Raw genomic sequence first — 15,097 nt, 5'->3', positions numbered from 1 at the left:
TGGCTCTTATTTATTCTTGTCCTCAGTGAGCTTCACCAGGTAGAAAGCTGAAACAGAGACACGTTTGCCCCATTTTTGTGCAAACTGGAAGAATTGTGGCCTTCAGGCCAGCTGAAGACTCTTTGCCAGCAGCAACACACCTCCCTTTGGCTTTAAATCCTGCTAGCAGACCTCCTGCTTTCTTCTGAAAGGTAACATGCTGTTCCAGCTTCCCTCCTATCACATTTTCATTTTTAATCTGCTTGCTGAACACATTTCTTGTAGTCATGGCCGTCTCCATCGGCAAAATTTATCAGAGCATATCCCTCTTTGGTGAATATTAATCAATAAATATGATATCATCCTAACAACACTGAGCTAATGCCGCTAAAAGGATTTATCTGTGTCTGCCAACTTAATTTCAGAAAGGGTTCAGCGACTTCATTGCAAGGGGCAAGTGTCTGCTAGCAAAACCATTTTTTTTCTCCTTTCCTCTCATAGAAACTCGATGAAGAAAATCTGGCAGGGGGAACGCGCCCCGGTTTCTACCTCGTTTTGGTTGATCAGGAGTACAATCCTGTTGACGCTATAGCACAAAAAGGGCTGGTGCTCTAAGGGGCTTAATCTTGCAAGCTAGCTCCTGTTAGGAGACCGCGGGACAAGTGTGGGTGGCCAGATGGTGAAAGAGGCTTGGTTTGATGTTCTGGAGAAAGGGGGATTCTCCCGGTTTGCTTAAAAACAAAGCAAAAAGAGACACTGGGAGGGAAGCCAAGTTGCAAAGCAGGAGGAAGGGGAGCGGATGCCGGCATTTTTCAGCCCCGGGGCCAAGCTGCCGTTTGCAGCCCTGCCGGGTGAGCTGCCCACGGCCATAGCCCCAGCGAGGGGCTGCCGGACGGGGAGTCGGGGCAGACGTCGCACTGAACGTCGCCTCGCACGTATAGGAGGAAACCCTCAGGGACCAAACACCGTTACACCGAGGCCAAAACTGTGTGCTTGGTTATTCCCAGTTACCATTCCCAGCTTGGCCCTTTCGACTCCGACAACATTGCGGCTACTCTCTGTCTGTCAAGGTAGAGGTATTGCAAGGTGTGTATAATATCTGAGATGGACACTATTAACAGCCCCGTTGCTCAGCAGTTCCCTCTTGCTCCCGGGTCTTTGGAGATCGTGGGCTTCCCTTCCCTTGCTGAGGTCCAGGCAGCCCTTGTGCTTTCTCCATCCCCGTAACCTTCCCTCCTCCACCTCGGTGCCGACACCGGGCGCCACAATCTAATCACCGAACGCCGGTGGCGCCACACCTGGCTCCCTCCCCGCCTTCGCTAAGCCACCATTTCCTTCATGTGCCAGGGGGCCCAGGCAGCGGCAGCACCCATTTTGCAACAGTGGTTTTTCGGGGAGCTCTTTCCAGCCACAGCGGTTCAGCGGCTAACGCGCGGACCTTCCCACCCCGAGGCCGGGGCCTGCAGCCGGCGCACTCGTTTCGAAGTAGGGATGAGAACGAAGCCAACTGCGGTTTCACAGCAATGCTCCCCAGTGGCTTTCATCTCCCAGTTTAAACCAATGCCACCTAATGGGCTGACAAGATGAGGTAGGAAATTAGCTGTAAAATCAAACCTGGGCTGAAAGCACTTAAAAAGGGGTGTTGTTTACTCAGGTGATTTGCAGCTGCGAAATTAGCTCACGGTGGTTTTTCCCATCCCAGTGATTGTGCCCTGGCTCTGGGATGCGCTTGGGAGGACTATTAGCACAGTGCCATGCTCTGTGCAGCGGTCATGGGTAGTTAAAGCGCCTCCAGCAGCCTCGATAGGCACTCTCAGGCCCGGCATATCCAGGCTCTGATTTGTGAGCAGCGATAGCATCGCTTGGATACTCGCCAGGTCGTTGCCCCCCTTTGAGTGCATGGGCAGCTGCGGTGCTTGCAAATCAGCACTTGAAGGCAAATCTAAAGTAGTGCTGGTGCAGGCAGAGCTGTGAAGTGACAGTTCAGGGACTAATCACAAAATGGCTCAGATGGGCGTGTGGCGCAGCCAGCGTGATCCCAAGTCAGCTTTTCAGACAACACGTCTCCATGTCTGAGATCCCAGTTCAGCGTCCAGACTCAGACTTTAGTATTCCTGCTCCAGTAGCCCCAAGAGACCTAAACGCTGGTACCAGTCTCTCTTCTGGAGAAACCTCGAGGCTTCTAGGTCCTCTTTCCTAGCTGCCGTCCCCACACAGCATCCGCGTAAAGCAGTGCTGCAGACACTGCACTCTTCCTGCCAGCTTCCACTAACGTAGCACTAATGTTTCACCCCGAGTACCAGAGGCCCAGGCTTGCAGTCCCATTTTGCCCTCCGGTATGCTGAAGCCAGGGCACTGCCACCAGCCCAACATGAGCTCTCACCCGGTGGCTACGTTCAGGACTGACTCCTTGTGCTCAGCGCCACGGGCTGCTTCTGCCCCGTGGAGCTCAGTCCGAGAGGCACTGAAAAGCTGAGGTGGGAAGGGGCCTCAGGAGGTCCGCTGGTCCGAGCCCTTGCTCAAACGAGGGTGAGTGTGGGCTCCTTCAGAGGCTGCTCTCTCTCAGTCATCTAAGTTCTGCTCAGTGGGAGGCTTAAGTACCTTGAAATCTATTTCAACTTCAAATTAAATCATGGCCGGTTCTTATAAAAAAACAGTTAACGTTATTTCTGGGGGGGGGGGAAAAGTGGTTTCAGATTACTTCACTATGAGGAAAACATGTTTTTGTTTAAAACCAATATCAAAATTCCCCTTTCTTTTGCGCTGATGTTTTTCATGGGTACATTGTTCTGTAGCACATGAGCAACGTGTAGTATCGCACAACCGCAAAACATGAGGCTGGAAGACACCTCTGCAGGGCTTCCATCCTGCCCCTGCTCCAGGCAGGGTCACCTCTGCCCCATCTATTCCTAATTACCGTCCAACCTCACCGATGTGCGTTGGAGCTGGTTAGATAATCATTTGCCAGGGGTAATTTAGGTAACACCTCCTCCTGCGCTAGGCTGGCTCTGAAAATTCCTCGCTGCTCGGTGGGCGAGCAGCTCCGCGGCAGGCTGCTTCAAAGCAGCAAAACAGAAAAAAACAAAAGGAAGCGCAACAAAAGAGGAAAAACGGGAAAATTAGGGAGTTTCACGACCTCGCGGCTCGCCACCCCCTCGCCGCGGTCCGCGCGGCCGCCTCGCCCCGCAGCGCGCAGCCCGGCGTCCCCCGCCCGGCTCCGCGGGGCCGCCCCCGCTGCCGCCCGCGGCGGGGCCGCCGGGAGGGGCGGCCCGGGGCCCGCCCGAGGGCGGCTTCCCCGCCGGGGAGGGGCCGCCGGTGATGCCCGGGCAGAGCGGAGGGAGCGCCGCCGCCGCCGCCGGGCTGCTCCGCGGGCGCGGAGCGGCGGCCGCTGCCCGCCGAGGTGAGCCGGGCGCGGGGGGCGCAGCGCGGGGGGCGGCGGGGGCTTGCCGGGGTCGGGCGTGCTCGGGGCGCCTCGCCGGGAAATGTCTGTTTTTCCACGGCAAACTTCTCCGCGAGCACAGCGCTTCCCCCTCCAGCGCGGGCTCAGGCGCCAGCCGGCCCGCGGGCCGCCCTCGGGCGCGGGTCAGAGCCGCGCGGCCCTCGGAAGCGCGGCTCCGCACGGCTCTGGCAGCGGGGAGCGCGGCCAGGTCCAGGCGAGGCGGCTGCGGGGCCGGGGTCAGGAGGGACCCCGCGCCGGCGCTGAGCTGACTCGGTGAGCTCTTCCAGATCTGGAGGTAACAGGCCGTACCGGTCCACGCAGACGAGGAGGTCTCCCTTCCGGCGGTGACAAAGCGCTGGCCAAGGTTTCAGTAGGGGAGGCTTCTCTTGAATGGCTTGTTAGCTTTTTCCGTGCGCAGCGTAGGTAGCAGTTTCGGAAGGGAGACGACAAAGGTGCGGACGAACGCAGTAGCCGTGCGCGTGGGAAGGGAGCTGCACGTACCGTGCCTGCGTATTCTGCAGAGCGGCAAAAGGCTGGAGGCAACTTGAGAAGGACGAGTCGAACACTGAAACTGTGAGTCCAGGTGAACGGCAGCAGCGTGGTGGGAGGAAGAGGAGAAAAGGGTCAGACGGGATGGAGAAACATGGAACTCCTCTCTGCTTGCGGCACTGGGAGCCACGGGGGGCTGGCTTGGCTGCGAGAGTGGAAACACAGCAGAATCAGTGACTGTGGAGAGTGCAATCAGCTGTCATGTTCCCAGGCAGAGGTGCCTTGAAAAAACGTAAGAGTTTGAGCAGAGATAAGGTTTGAAGCCTGAGGAAGAAGGATGGAGACTTGCAGTAGACCAGCAGCATTGCCTGGCCCAGCACAAGTATAAGGAAACATTTTGTAATGTTTTAATACATTGTAACTGTAGTAATATAGAATTTCTAACATTGGTGAGAGAAGGTGAGTCTGGAAGCTCCCACTAGGAATGAACTATCCCTATCAAATCAACATGTTGTTTCCCAATACGAGAGACTGCTCACAGTAGTTTAGATGTTTCCCAATCTTAACTGCACCCCCTCGACCTTCAGCTAGAGCCCCAATGGTTTTATAATGTGCATATGTGTTGGTTGTTCTCAGTAAATACCAGGAAAAACATTTGGGATGCTTCTCTCTTCTCTAGGAGAGGTTTTGCACTTGCATGGGTAGCGAGACCGTGCTAAGGGCAGAGGTTTCCTGTGAAACCTCTGCATGAAGTAGAAGCAGTGTGTCTAGGAAGTGGTAGGTAAGCACTCGTAATTTTTGCTCTGAAGCAGATAAAATGATAGTCTTCCATAGTGTATTTATGAGTGAAGTTCATTTGTGATCTATTACTAGCTTAGCAATGAGAGAGCAAGAATAAATTGTAATGGGAGAGTGACTGGAGCAGGGTGCCTGTGTTTGGATAGAAGATGCTTTATAGAAAATACTTTTTCTGTGATACAGGAAGAAATCCGCACTGAAAGTGGTTGCTAGTCATTTGTTTTTGAAGTGGATCATTGTGGTTTTACTGATGTTGGCTTCAATGCCATTGTCCTGTGGATTGTTAAGGATAATGTTAAAATAATAGGAAAACTAAAATGAGACTTCTAGCTGCGAACTGAAAGACTAGAGAGATGGGTAGTAATCTAATGAGAGCAAACATGAAAGCTGTACATCTTGAACAGAGCTTGTTTCCAAATGAAAGGACCCGAGGGGAATATTCAGTGTCTGCAAATGAAGAACATTTATCAGATGACCTTTTTTAACATCCTCCAAGTTAAGGGATGTGATTACTTAATCCTGTAATGGTTTCTAGAAGACTTTGGCGCGGATGGGTGGAGCCTGACACAGGTTCTCACGAGGCCAGTGGGACACTTGGTTAAGATCCCCCACAGACAAAAAGGTGTGTTCTGGGCTGGATGTTGTAATAGGTACAGTGGAGAGTCCACCTGCATTTGGAGACAGCCCTGCTCTTCACAAGCAGAAGGTCTGGTACGTCGAAACCTTAGTTGGGGTTTAACGCTATCTCAAGTCAGTTGTCAAAATTGAATGCAAAGTCCTGATTTTGCCCTCTCTTTCTTGGCTAGTACCAGTGAAGAAAGGGTGCAGCTTTGAAATCAAAGGCTTGGGAGGATGTCTGCTGTCATGAGATACTCAGTCTGGTTGATATTTCAGCCTTTTGGTTGAACTTGCTAAGGGTTGTGAGCCCAAGCACTGATGGGGAAAGAAACCCTCTCTTCGAATGGTGAAGCGACCTGCAAGACAAAACTGTAAGCAGAGTCTCAAGGCTCAAACTCTGTATGAGGCAGCAGTGTCTGGAAAGCCATACCTGAAGGCCCTTTTCTTGTTCTCACGCCCCCTCATCTGACAACAGAGACATTGCAGTCATCCTCGAAGGCCTGACGGTCTGATGTGGGCTAATAATAATCTACCTGTCATGAGCCAGTTTTAGGTATGTGGTTCAGGTAGCTGCTGGTGGCTATGACCCATGTTTCCCTTCTCCCAGGATTTGCACGGGCTCTCAAGGCTTTGGCTGGGTCCATTAGGCAGCGGCTCTACTGAAGCTTTTCACCCTCAGGGATATCATCGGGCCAAGTCCAGTGGTCATGGACTGTGAAAGCCTTGGTGTGCAATTTGGTGCTACCATTGAATGGAGTTAGGTGCCACTAAAAGAGTGCTGTTTCCTGGCTGCATGTTCTTTCTGCTCTCCTCGTGGCAACCCTTGTCCTTGTCTCACTCTGCAGTAGAGCAAAACAAGTTCTGGGAGCTAAATCAGTAAGGAAATCAAAGCCTTGAGCAGCATGAGCTTTTTGGAGGTTTAGCCCTCTGGGCAGTTCACTGCAGGGTCAGAGGCGTGTCAAGGATGAGCCTGAGAAGGAAGAGAGCGGGACTGCATACTTTAGCAACACCTAGCCATTGGTTCAGTATTGCTGTGTCATCAAATAATACTTTAATCTGGCAAGAAGTACTTATGAGTAATTATATTTCCATCTTATTTTTGTTGCATTTAGTATAGAGACAAATCACTATCCACGGGTCACAGTTGCCTTATAAAACCGAAACCACATAGATGTGCATATTCCATATATAGAAGTAAGACCAGATTAGTAGTGTATGGTGTTTAGTAAGTCTTGCCATCAGCATTCTTACGGCTTGGATCAAGCTCCAGTACATGATGGTAGGAGAGATTGGGAACACTCCTGTTTCCTTTTCTGGCAGCTCCCCATTGGATGAGCCTAGCTGTACTATCTTTTAGCTCCCTCAGGGTTGCCCTTTCCATGTTTGTTAAAACTTTGTAGTGTGTCTTCTGGCATTGAGATCTCTTTCTGTGCTCTCATCTGAGGTTGCTTTTTTTCCAAAAGCACGCCTGTGCAAAGACTTAAAAAAAAAAACCCAGCCCTATTTTGCTGGGTCACTCAAATTCCACAACAGATTCACAAATCTTATTCTGGATGGTGGTTTCACTTGGAAACAAGTGTTATGTTAGCAACTGACTTCTTTGCATGTCTCTACTGGCTTTTACAATTATCTTAAGCCAGGGCTGGTCACTGCCCAGCAACTCGAATGCGGCCTGGTGAAACTTCAGATTATAGCATTAAGAATTTTTCTTCTGGGAGCAAGGGATTAAGTACAATCATGTCACTATTCCTTTTTTTTTTTTTTTTTTTTTTTTTTTTTTTTTTGATAAAACAGAAAATACACACACTGTATGTTTTTTTTCCCAACTCTTTCCAATATAATTGCCCAAAACCTCACACCTGTATCTTGCACAGGTGGGAATACCTCCCAGTCTTGAATACATTCATCCTTGCAGTGCCTCTGTCGGATAGGAAAGTGCTTCTTCCATATTCACAGGAGGAAGGTTGTATTAGAGACAGAGAAGCAAAACCTTGCAAATCCTTGAAGATATTTGGACTTTAAAATGATTTCAAATTGGAGGTGAGCTTTTACACTTCAGTTTGAAGTGACCTGTTCCTTGTCCAATAAAAATCCTATTACAGAGCAGCAAATAGAAATCCCCTGAACCTCTGGGTAGATCTGCCGTTGGATGATCTTTCGTCTCTAGCATATCTTTGGATTTTACGAACAAAAAGAGAGAAAGACACTGTCATCCAAACTGGTGGAAGGAAAAACCACTATATCTAATAGACTTGAAGTGTTTAATCATTAACATACTTTGAAGTGCACTGTATCTCTTCACTCGTTAATGCTGCCTGGATGCCCACTTTCAGGAGACAGACCTCGCTGCACAAGAGGACAGCGTTTTAAGTGGCCTCTTTCTGTGAGGCAAGATCTACTCTGCAACCCTTGCATGAGATCTTAGGCAGCAGTGATATTGGTGATTTAACGGGGTTTGCCCACTTTCTCTCTGACCAAACTTTGCTCTGACTTGCTGCTATCTCAGTCTGCTAATATGTGCGTGTCCTTCCAAAAAGCTGCTGCTTCTCTAGCCTCAGTCCAGCATTTTCATGAGCTGTGAGGGTTAAAATACTGTTTAGACTTAAGTTTTATACACTGTTTCCAGCCCCATTACTTATACAATGAGTGTGCATGGCTTTGTACAAACATGCAGTAATATGAAACTGAATTGAAAGCTGTTGGTGGCAAAGAGCTGTATCAGTTTGCTAGCAGGTCTACTGCTAGCATCTGTCCCTTTTGTCTATTTGTATTTTCCAGCAGCTTTCCCCAGCCAAATTCTATATCGCCTTTTATTCAAACTATTGACAAGGGTTTGTATGGTCGGTTTCCTGAAAGCCAAAAGCTACCAGGTATAAACCCCACTCCTTTCAGTTAAAGATGACACTAAGCTCTACAAAAAGTGTTAAGAAACTTTTCCTGACAAAGGGCTGAATAAGACACTCGAGATACTATTTTGGGGGAAGGAGAGATACAGTTCTGGTTACACATTGTCACTGGGTTCCTGATTGTGAAAGTCCCTCTCTATCCAGCTGGCTCCATAATTCCTCCTACTACCCTTTGCGTCATGCAGTGACGCTACGTCTTTCCTCACGACGCCACGCTCTGCGCTGCCCAGTGCGCCCGCCAGCAGGACATCCTTCGCCATGCCACCCGCCCAGGGACCTCTGGTCGGCACAGCGAGGCCCAGCACCTGACGTGATGTGGCGTTAGCCCCAAACAGCGGGTCAGGGAGCTGCAGGGACCTGCGGTCCCCGGGGCCAGACAGGGGCCTGGGCCAGCGATCCCTGCTCTGCCCAGCTCGGTTCCTGAAGCAATCGCCATGGCTGGGCTCGACGGGGTGTGGGGAGGTGTGGAGCGAGCAAGGCGGAGGAGGATGCACCGGGTTAAAGGAGGGGATAAGGCCACCGACAGGAGGGAGAATGGAGGTTTAAAAGTGAGGGGTGTGCTTCAAATCACCACAGGCATTTTTGAAGCTGAGGACCAGTTATAGCTCATTGGTATTTGATCTGTTAGACTTCACAGCTCAAAGTGCTGGCCAGTTTTGCAATACTTAGAACTGGGGACTTCTTAGTATGTTCTGTTGTTGCACCTGTCACATGCGAGTAAATCTAAAAGCTTCATTTACCTGTTCTCAAAATAGGGATAGGAATCTCAGAAAGACTCCAGGCTTTAGTGCCTTACTCATATTTATGAAGCTTCCCTAAGACGTACTCAAGACGACTCGAGATCCTTGCAAGGACGCACAGGCTCTAACAGTTCAGTAAGCAGTCTACAGGCAAACGACAACTTTTCATAAAGGCAAGAAAACAATTAATCTCCCTCAGGCCTTTTGGGTGACCCAGGCCTCAGGTCTCCCTGAGCAATGAAGGCTTTTGGGGACAAGGAGAACGTATCCACCAGAAGGCCCTTCCTCCCTTCATCCCGTGTCCCACATCCCATGTCCGGCACCTTGGTGGCTGCACCGCAGAGGTGCTGCTCGCACCAGGAGAGGGGAAGAGCCCTGAAGGGCTTTAGGGAAACCACAAGGCAGCAATGACTGATTCCCCTTCAACCCTGTATTCATCTGACCAGGCAGTCAGGCCAGTCACGATCAATATCAGGATCTCTTCCTCTAGTAACCAAATTCTCTATGCGAAGGCTGTGCGCAGAATGAATAGCATTGAGCTACATTTCTTGAGGAAGCAGATTAAAAGGTAGGGTATGGGAAGCTCTCTTCTGTAATGCATTCCCATTTTCCAGGCAAAATTCCAATTGTATTTTGAAAGCAATATATTCAAGGAGGTTTAGTATGATCCAGACACGCATTGGGCGGATGGATGTGAGCTCAGTACCAATAGCACATTCTCCTGAAGTATGCAAAAGCAAACAGAACCAAATGCATTGGTTATCTCTTGCTGTTTTGTATGCGCAGTACTAGTGGTGAGGGAGCCTTAACCGCCAAGAAACTTTGACTTAGATTTAATTGATTTAAAAAGAAAAGGCATTTTAAATAGGTTATCTACACTATCTGATGTCTGCTTTTCAAAGGCCAGCATGTTTTCCTGTTAGGCCGTGATCGTGTGAATGACTTCATACATGTTTGCTTTTGCAGCACGCAAGGCGGCAGGGACTAACATGGGGGCAGGAACTAACTACAGCTGCAAACATGAGGCCGTAGGCCCCCTTTGCACTGTAGGCCGCCTTATCCCAGTGTATTTGTAGAGGCTGGGCTTGACTATAACTCTCTGCAGCATAAAGTTCACAGAGTTGTCTGTTCTTGGCAAATGTGCTAAATTTTAAACAGCAAAGGCATTATTATTAGCTGGAAGGACAGTGCAGAGCAGAGTTATGGCCCTTGGATTGAACGACATTGCTTTGACGCTGCACACAGACCATGTGTCCGATTTTTTTTCTTATTTTGTTTTTGATGAAAGCTTTGTGAGCCTTAATTTTCCTTCGCATATGAAAGGAAGGAAATGTATTTCTGTAGCTGCTCTGAAGTATAGTGCCTGGTACCTGATTTACATAACCCTTCAGCGGCTCCTTTTCATTATTCTTAAGGTTGCCTTAACACAAAAGTGTGGTGAATCAAACCCAATGGCTATTCTAAATTCCCTTAGCTCCAGATTCAAGCTTGATGTGTTTAGGGGCACCAAATGTTACTTAAAGGCTTACCTTGACAATTCTCTTTTGATAGTAGTTTGAGGTTTTAAGGCTTTACTCTTGTGACTTCTGTTTCCAGCTGCTTTTGGGGGTAAAGGCACTTCACCTGACCTGTCTAGAAATGTGTTAGACTTCTGCTTTATCACCTTCAGCGAGTTGCAGCCCTGCTAGCTTTATGGAAGCACTCGACTGGCATTCACCATGCCTCGCTCAGCGAGCAGTGTTTTGTTTCAGCCATCCTTAACTAAGCATCGTGGCTGAAAATGGAGGAGGGCCCCAGCAGCACGTGAGGTACACTCTGTAGAGTGGATGTTGTGGCTGATGCTGTGATGCAGCACACCATCCTGCAGAGAAAGTATAGTACTAAAGGTATTGTAAAATAACAGACAAGTTGATTCCCTCGTGTCTGCACACTTTCATAACAATACCAGCCACAAATGAGTTGATTTCAGTCAAAAATGCACAGTCCCAACTTTTAAAAGTCCCAGGCATGGTAAACAAACTCAACAGATCTGTCCCCAGCCCTATGGGTAAGTGGAGTCTGGTTTCTGTGAAGGAGGACCTCGCTCTTGACTCTAGCTGCTGTGGAAACTGCTAGCTGCCAGGTCATCTCGCATTGCCCCGGTAAAGTCTTAAAGCCCCTCTTTCTGACTAGGTCAGGAAACTCCTTTGCTCAGAACTTATTAAAATTGTCTTTGTTCTTTAGTCACAAAACACCTCTGAACTCAAAGCATAAGTGAATTTTAAGCAAATGCACATGCATATTTCCATTGCGATGGCAATCATGTCTTTGCTTATGGTAATTTCCCCTTGCTTTGTTTTATCCATGGGAATTACTAGATGGGACATCACCATCAGGCATCCCATAGCTGCACATGTGCCAGATACCAGCAGACACAATAGGAAGAAAACGAGCTTTTACTCTAGCGCTAAAGGTGCTTGCAGTGCTCTGGGAGGAGCCTGCTATTTCCCTGATGCTTCACTGTTGTTGCTGGAATAGCTGTTGTGAGCTGCTGCATCTATTTACTGCCCAGGACATTTCTCTTCTGTTCAGCTGCTGAGCATCTCGAATGGAAGACAAAATGAGACATGGGTATTTCCCCACTACTCGTAAGGGAGAGGTGTTTGGAGTGCAATAGTGTTCTTTCCTAAACACCTAAATCCTTCAGTTGTCCAAAGATTTATGTTACAGTTGATCTGTTCTCCAGAGGCTCAACTAGCATGAAGACTTTGTTTTTACTTCATAGGGTGGATTTTCTGCCTTAGATTCCTGAATTAATTCCTGTTTTGGTGGAAATTTCTCCTTAGTTTGGTTTAGCTGCAACACAAAACCTTGCTCTCCAGTGAAGGGTGTACAAATGGGATGGTAGAGCTGGAAGGTGTCCTTACTCTCCTGCTTGCCTGCTAGAGGGTCAGATATTGAGCTGGCATGTGCTAAGGATATATTTAGAGTATTCTGATGACAGGCTGGAGCAAATTATTAAATGAATTCTCTGTAAAATGAAGCCATCAGTAAACTGACAGACAGTCCTTTGCATTGCAAGTATGTAAATGACAATGTATCACTTACAGTCTCTCATTTTCTCTATTGTTTAAAGAATTTCCATTGAACAGGGAGCATCTGGAAGCAGATGTTACCGCAACCAGAAACAAATACACGGGTAAAGAGCCTCTCAGGGGATCAGTAAACTTGACCACCTAACTTGTTTTAAAATACGACTGGTTTTGTTTGCACCAGGTAGTGAAGGACTGTTCAACAGCTGATAATCCAAAATGCATTATTAGCGTATTTCTCCCGTGTAGAAAGAGAAACGATAAAGCAAGGGACTGGTCCGTATTTGAGCATTACAAGGTGTGCTGTACTGGGCTTCGGCGGTAGGGTTCCAGCAGCGGGGTGCTGCAGAAGTGCCCTGTGCAGGAGGAAGCCGTGAACTGCCGCTTCCAGCCAGGTCTGAAATGGATGAAAGCAACCCATCGCCTGCCGAAACTTTAGCCCGTCAAAGGAGCGCATGGTGCTTCTGCTCAAACATATTTTAGAAAGAGTGGTATCTGCTAGGGAGACAGAAGACACAAAAGGGAGACGTATGAGAGGAGACACGAAAGGGTACAAATGAGGTGACATGGGAGGATGCACATGAAGGCATAAAAAAGGAGACACAAAGAAGTGACATGGGGCAGGAGACACAAAATGGCATGAGGAGATATGCGAGGACACACAAAAGGAGACACATGAGGAGATACGTGAAGAGACGCATTTGGAAAAAAGGGGGGGGGCAGAGGAGGTGGGAGGCACGGAGAAGGGACGTTGCTGGGGACACAGCTGGAGACATGCTCTTGGCGGGAGGCGCTCAGTACCAGAAGGTATGCCTCTGAGGAACTGTGGCTGTGGGCCACCCACGCCAAGGTGGGGACACCCCTGAAGGACCCATGCTGGAGCAGGGACACCCCTGAGGGATTGCAGCCCGCGGGGAGCCCACGCTGGAGCAGGTACAGCCCCGAAGGGCCCACAGCCGGTGGAGGAGCCCGTGCTGGAGTAAAGGAGCAGTAAGAAGCAAGGAGCAGTGGAAGAAAAGAGTAAGAAGCAAGTGGTGGCAGAAAGAAACCACTGCTCACTGACCCTGACCTCCTGTGCCACCCATCACTTCACCGAAGGAAATGGGAGCGTGTAACATGTGGCAAACCCAAGGGCAGCTGAGACTAGGAAGGGGGAGGAGAGGTGTTAAGCCTGGGGAAGGGGGAGGATGGGTGTTTCCCTAAGAGTTTGTTTAATTGTTTGTCTTTTTTCCCCTCAATACCTAAATCAGTAATTAAAAGATAATGGTAACTGGTAATAAAAAAGTTGGAATTCCCCAAGTCAGGACTGTTCTGCCCTTTACAGTACACGCATTATGCTTTGATGTAAATTTGGTTTTAGCCAGGACATAGCCAAACAGTGCAAACCCCACATGGAGACAATCTGCTGGGTAACTGGCGTACCCCTGTATCGCTGTGCCCGCACTGTGGCATTTTACAAAGTACAGCTTTCTGGAGAAGGGCCAGGACCAGCCAGTTGCAGGTAGGACGAGCTGCGATCCTTGAACAGCAAAGCTGTGTGGGCAAAAGCTGAAGTTCAGATGCAGTCTTACCTACGGACCCTTGTATTCAGGCTGTAAACGTTTCCTTGTGGGGCAGGACTGAGGATAACTATTGCTAGTGAAGTGCTGTTTCTGCAGGAGGGAGCTGGGTAGCCGCCTCTTCCCCCAGTCCCAAGCTCTTTGCTGGTGCAAACTGTAACTATCCCAAATGCTCCAGGTGTAATGTGGTGAAAAATCCCCCCCTCTCTCTCACTTGCTCCTCTTCCTTACAAGCACAAGTAGAATCATAGGAAAGAGAGAGAACAGGAGAGGAGATGGCAGGATCTTGCCATTTCTTCCAACAACATGCAAAGGAAATGTGTCACCCTTTGACAATCCCAAGGAAAGCGAACGGTACAGAGCAGGAGGGAAGCTCACTGCCGTGTGACGTGTGACGGCTCACTGCCGTCCCAACCACTCCGGTACCTGATGCTACCAGGCAGATGGTGTGTCGTTTCCCACAGGCAGAGTTCAGAAGATGTGTGGAAAGGTCACAGGATTACAGGCTCCTGCTCTAATGGAGGAAAAACTGAGAGATGAACCTCAGAAGAGGTTTGTTTTCTTTTCCCCACTGAAATATGATTAATCTAAAATGGAAAATTCTGTTCTGCTATTAAGCTGACCTGTAGCTCTCTGTAGCAGGCATAATGTAGCTCTCTATTACATTATGTACATTTTTAGTTTTTCCTCATAAAACTCTTCCAATTTTACTTTTGTATTATATTGATTTTATTTCTTTTAAATTCTGCAAAATTTTACCACAAGGGAAATAGAGGTAAAGGCAAGGAAGAGATTAAAATGCTTTGCATCTCTCAGACAATTTCATATCAATCCTTTTTTCTTTAGAGAGTATGTTCTTTGTGAAACTTTACTGTTTTTCATTATTGAAAGCCTAGCACCACTTAGACTATCCAGGCTCTGAGGGAGGCGTTGGTGAATCGATCACAGCTCCCTTCAATTAGGCTGTGCATTGCAGGAGCCTGGTGCACCTTATTTCAGGCTGTTACAAAGCAGTTGGACTTTCTGGGAGCTAAATTCAGCTCTGCTCTTCCATCTGCTGCAACATATCTCTTTATGGTAAATCTACGCTTTGGACTTCAGGGAACTAAACTTGGTGGCTGGCCAGAACATTCAAACTAGGCTTGTAAAAGCAGAAATAGCACTGCGAATCCCAGCTTGACTGCCTGACAAGAGGGTATATAGGCGTCCCCCTGCACTTACTTCAGCACACTGCTGGAGAAGGCTGGCTCTGTGGGCGGCATGGGTGGGCAAGTGGGAGAATGTGTCTCTTAAAGACCAAAGCACTGCTGTACAGTACAGTAACAATCATGTTTGATTCTCTTTCACAAAGTGTGGTTTTAAATGATGAAAAAAGGAAAAATAGGCTTTCTCAGTGGAGGAAAGTGTTAAGTATTTTAAGCACAGAGTCCTAAATATATTATTAAGAGCACTGGCAAGAACTGAGGTGCAGTGTGAAGTGACATAGTAAACACTACCA

At 48.5% G+C, this 15,097-nt stretch overlaps 1 protein-coding gene across 4 annotated transcripts in view; it reads left to right on the top strand.

Annotated features, from left to right (window-relative positions):
- The first annotated feature begins 3,265 nt into the window (after positions 1–3,265).
- Positions 3,266–15,097, top strand: part of A4GALT (alpha 1,4-galactosyltransferase (P1PK blood group)) — a 30,974-nt gene continuing 19,142 nt past the window's right edge. For 3 of the 4 annotated variants that reach the window (XM_064516480.1, XM_064516470.1, XM_064516453.1), the window contains exon 1: positions 3,266–3,379. The gene's annotated coding sequence lies outside the window, so the exon portion shown is untranslated. Of the gene's footprint in view, positions 3,380–3,675; positions 3,992–15,097 lie in introns of those variants that run through there. The other variant, XM_064516460.1, reaches the window with a different exon arrangement.

This window comes from Dromaius novaehollandiae, chromosome 1 (assembly GCF_036370855.1).
Source record: "Dromaius novaehollandiae isolate bDroNov1 chromosome 1, bDroNov1.hap1, whole genome shotgun sequence".
Classification (NCBI taxonomy): domain Eukaryota; kingdom Metazoa; phylum Chordata; class Aves; order Casuariiformes; family Dromaiidae; genus Dromaius; species Dromaius novaehollandiae.
Note: the sequence above shows the minus strand (reverse complement) of the source record. Positions and strands in the feature narration are given on the sequence as shown.